We start from the raw sequence: 5,382 nt of genomic DNA on the forward strand, positions 1-5,382 counted from the left end.
AGGAGAGAGTTCTCTCGCCTTCTCTTCTCTCTGCTCCTCTCATCCTCTCTCTCTCTTCTTTCTGTCTCTTTCTCCTCTCATTCCCTTCTCTCTCTTATTCTCGCCTCCCTCTCTCCCTGCTCCATGAGATTATATATGTTCCAGGCTCTCAATTCAATTCAAGGGGCTTTATTGGCATAGGAAACATATGTTAACATTGGCTAAGCAAGTGAAGTAAATAATATACAAAAGTGAAATAAACAATAAAAATTAACAGTAAACATTACACTAACAGAAGTTCCAAAAGAATAAAGACATTACAAATGTCATATTATGTCTACATACAGTGTTGTAATGATGTACAAATCGTTAAAGTACAAAAGGGAAAATAAATAAACATAAACATTGGTTGTATTTACAGTGGTGTTTGTTTGCCACTGGTTGCCCTTTTCTTGTGGCAACAGGTCACAAATCTTGCTGCTGTGATGGCACACTGTGGTATTTCACCCAGTAGATATGGGAGTTTATCAAAATCGGGTTTGTTTTCGAATTTTTTGTGGATCTGTGTAATCTGAGGGAAATATGTGTCTCTAATATGGTCATACATTTTGCAGGAGGTTAGGAAGTTCAGCTCAGTTTCCACCTGGTTTTGTGGGCAGTGTGCACATAGCCTGTCTTCTCTTGAGAGCCAGATCTGCCTACGGCGGCCTTTCTCAATAGCAAGGCTATGCTCACTGAGTCTGTACATAGTCAAAGCTTTCCTTAAGTTTGTGTCAGTCACAGTGGTCAGGTATTCTGTGGTCAGAGCCCCAGGACCAGCTTGCTTAGGGGACTCTTCTCCAGGTTCATCTCTCTGTAGGTGAAGGCTTTGTTATGGAAGGTTTGGGAATCGCTTCCTTTTAAGTGGTCATAGAATTTAACGTCTCTTTTCTGGATTTTGATCATTAGRAGGTAACCGTCTAATTCTGCTCTGCATGCATTATTTGGTGTTCTACGTTGTACACGGAGGATATTTTTGCAGAATTCTGCATGCGGAGTCTCAATTTGGTGTTTGTCCCATTTTGTGAATTCTTGGTTGGTGAGCGGACCCCAGAACTCACAACCATAAAGGGAAATGGGTTATATAACTGATTCATGTATTTTTAACCCGATCCTAACTGGTATGTCAAATGTTATATGTTATATATTTGATGGCATTGTTGGAATCGGGGTTAAACTTGGAACATTGTTATACTCAGAAGTATAGGAAGATTAGTTACAAAAGAGACATAAGGGATGCCATAATGAAGTTAGGGAGGGGCTGAGTGCAGGGAAAACAATCGCATGTGACAATACTGATAAGGGGAGGAACCGTTGAAGGCTCATATCACTTAGTTCCCTGCTCAGCAAGAATGATGCAATGTTGAGCGATACAGAGACTCCACCAGCACGGGGGAAGCCATGTCTGTGTCTGAATTACAGCTGTATCGACCCGTTGGGAAGAATTCAACTTGGTTAAGCTTCTCTAGTAAGGTGACCAGATTTCTGAAATGAAAACCGGGGARATTTCCAGTTCGGCGGTCAATATATCATTAAAATATCCAATGTTATTATCTATTATAAATAATATCAATATATCATTAAAATATCCAATGTTATTATCTATTATAAATAATATCAATCATATTCAGATTAAAAATTCCAATGTTATTCTATTATAAATAATATCAATTATATCATTAATATTAAAATATCAATATATGTTATTATCTATAATAAAAAAGAGGGACATTCTGCGTTTCATGTATTTGTCTAACAGGCACACTGTGAAGAGAACACAACTATATTACAGAAACACTTACAGAAACGAGAGACAGAACTGTCCAATCTGAACAGCCATTCAGTGGTCCTGGTAGTCTGGGTAAGAATAACAGCAGAAGAGAACATGAGCAAAATTAAAAACAGACAATAGTATATGTGAAATACAATAAAAGAAATAATGATGATGAGATTGGTAACTACATACAATACCTTACCAAACCTAATCTGTATATTTCTCAGAAGAATGTATTCTTCTTCAGATTGTCTGTCTTTGGCCAGCTTCTCCATGAACTCCTGGCAGGGGAGGTTGAAGTTTGTCTTCACAATAAGCATGGCCTTGATGGCAGGAACCAGTGAACCTATTTCTTCTGCTGTCATAGATCATTCATTTGGGAGAACACTCTCTCGACTGGTGCATTACTTCCAGGTAAGCACATGACACAGACGCTAATCTAGCCAGGTTAGTGTGTGGGATGTCATTCTCTTTGAAGTGGGTACCACCGTGCTCCATCTCTGACTAAGCGGGGTCTCAGATGTTTTCCATTCTTCAAGCGATCCCCCCTTTAGGAACTCTTGCAGGCCAGTAACCTCGTCAAACAATGCATCCTCATTGGATGGTCACATTGGGGCATTTTTTCCTGCAGTGTGCCTGCTGCCTTCTGGATCTCTTCACGCTGAGGTTTGCCTTTTTAAAAGGAGAAAATGTCAATATTTTAGATTATCTGTGTGCTTTCCCATGCTTGCAAGAAGTTCCAAGCCGTAGTGAAGATGATTGGGGATGTTTTGAGAAAGCTCTCTTTAGACATTGCTCCATTTTCCTCTAGCTCTCTCAGAAGTCCTCTGACCAAAAATGGAATGAAGTTGTCATCACGTCTTGCAGTCAATTTTTCTCAACGTTTCTCAGTATTGCAGCTGACTCCACAGCGCAGCTGTCCTAGCCTTCAAGCATCTTGATCGTGTCACTGAATACGGTCAAGTTTCCATGGACAAAGTCCAGCCAAAGTTCAGTCAGTGGATATTTGGACATTGTTCACAGGACAACAGGGCATTTATCTTCAGAAATAAAAAAGTATTTCAATGGCAACATACAGTTTTCAGCACTCTTTCTAGAGCAGGGAGCATGGACAGCCAGCGAACATCGCTGTGTCCTAAAATGTTATGGTACTCCTGGCCAACAAACTCACAAAAGCTCTCAGTCTTTCTACTCTGACGGTGAAAATATAAAAATATCCAAATATCTTTGTGAGCAGGTACTCAACATCATATCCAAAGCTGTTCTGGCCATGTTATGAATGATGTGGGCAGGACAACCTAAGCCAATCACCTCCCGCTGCAGAGCATTTTTTACTTTGGTATGGACATTGACCCTCCCCAGCCTATTCAGTCCTCCAAAGTTGGTATTTGTTGTCGGCAGAGAATGTTTTCCAGGTTACATTTTTGGATGACCACCAGGACCTCAGCTGCAATGTCCTCTGCTGTTTCTCAATTCAATTCAACAAAATCAAGCAGTTTTGTTTCCACAGATGTGCTGCCATCATATATCTTACAATATCTGACTACTATTGGCAGCAACTTTACATGTCCATGATTGGACGCATCAATGGACAGGGACACAAATTCAACCTGGTCTAGGTCCTGTGTTACCAAAGTAGTTGCCCATGGTGCTAACACGTTACTCACTGTGGCGTCACATTTTGTCCTAGCACATGTAAACTTTGGCTCATAACTCTTCCGTGTCAGTTGTGCTGTAGTCCATAGATCTGTAACTATGATTGTGTCACATAGTGTGGTATGCAAAGACACCCTCCTGCACAGCTAAACCATATTCTTCTTGGAAAGGCTCAACCTTCTTGAAGAATGTGGTGACAGAGGGCATACCAACACGGCCAATCAGAGAGGCTTTATGCTTTTTTGTCTGTTGATGTTCTACCACTGCCGTTCTTCTCCGGCTGCCAATTGAAAGAGAGGAATTACAAAGGGTGCAGTGAACCATTCTATCGTCGTGACCTGAGCATATAAATGGAAATTCTCTCATCATGTTTTTCATAAAAAGTGCATTTCCGTTTCTTGGAAAGAGTCATTGTACCTCCTCTGTCTGCTCTTCTTCACTCTCCTTGTGTCACTCTTCTGACTCTCTTAACTTTTTCTTCTCCTCTTTTCTTCACTCGTCTTCCTTTCCTTCTCTTCACCTTTCCACCTCACTCTTCTACACTCTCCTTGCTTCACTCTTTTTACTCCCTTAATTTTTCCTTCTCCTTTCTCTCCAATCTGTATTAATAAATAGTATACTATTAGATCAAATACTTGGGTAACAGATTCCCATTGCTTGCCTCATTTTTGTATTTTATCTCAAAAACATTGTTTGGAATAATAWATTGTCAGGCTCTGTAATCATATCTTTACCTTTCCTCCTCTATCTCACTCTGCTTCCTATCCAGTCTTCCTCCTCTCCTTCCTCTCCACTCTCTAACAGAAAACATTATGCTAATGTTATCCATGAACATTTCTAAATATATTTTCACACTAATTATTATAATGCCAAATCATTAAAATTGTAATCTACAAAAATATTCTCATAATTAATTGTGCATTCATTTAATATAATCATATTTTCAAAATAGACCATCCACTGCATGTTTACATGTGAACGTTTTTTAACCTAGCTACCATAACAGTAGCTAGCTAACCTAGCTAGCTAACTTAGTCTACATAGCTAACGTTAGCTAGCATGACCCATTTAAAACCTTATAGAGCAGATCATCCATCTATATAATACATTGTGACATTATAACATCACTAGCTAGTATCTCAAAGGATTGTAACTTACCTGGCTTGAAAATAAGTTTGTGGTGATTTTGTGGATTCACTTGACACTTGCTAACTTCTGGCCGAGTTTTCCACAGCACTTTTCTCTAAAACTATCGCAAGCAAGTAGTTAGTAGAAGAAGAGTGAATGAAGCTGCTATAGCGAGCAGCCCCCTCTGTTGGCCTAAACAAGCACAACGCGATTCAGACGTCAACCGGTAGGCTCTGCTGCCCGGTATTTCTTGCCAAGTAAAATATTTCACTTTGCGGTCTGTTTTTAACGCACAGTTACAAACGGGGACATTTCCGGGGACAGCTCCAGCCGGGGACAGGCCACCAAAAATGGGGACTGTCCCCAGAAAACGGGGACGTCTGGTCACCGTATTCTCTAGTGTCCGTGAGTTATTTTCTCAAAATTAGAACCTAACAGCATAGAATGCCCTTCTTGCCTTGTCTCTCAGATCGTTCACAGCTTTGTGGAAGTGACCTGTGGAGCTGATGTTTAGGCCAAGATACAGTGGTTCGTCCTTTAAAAGTTGCGGCCTGCTTTGTGTGCTGCTGCAGCATTCTGTGGCACGTCATTTAATTCTCAGCCTATTTTTCTGTTACTGCAAGTTATTGCTAGTTTTAACACCAGAGGGCATCTTCGAGAAGCATTTGAGAGTATTCCATATTGGCATTAACAGAGAATTTAAAACCTTCTTTGTAATATCATAGTATATGGGATTGATTTGAAGAAATTTGGCTTAATTAATTTGATTAATATTATGGTGTTTCCATTCAGAGAAAAACAAAAAA

Source organism: Salvelinus sp. IW2-2015, unplaced genomic scaffold (genome assembly GCF_002910315.2).
Source record: "Salvelinus sp. IW2-2015 unplaced genomic scaffold, ASM291031v2 Un_scaffold6189, whole genome shotgun sequence".
NCBI lineage: Eukaryota > Metazoa > Chordata > Actinopteri > Salmoniformes > Salmonidae > Salvelinus > Salvelinus sp. IW2-2015.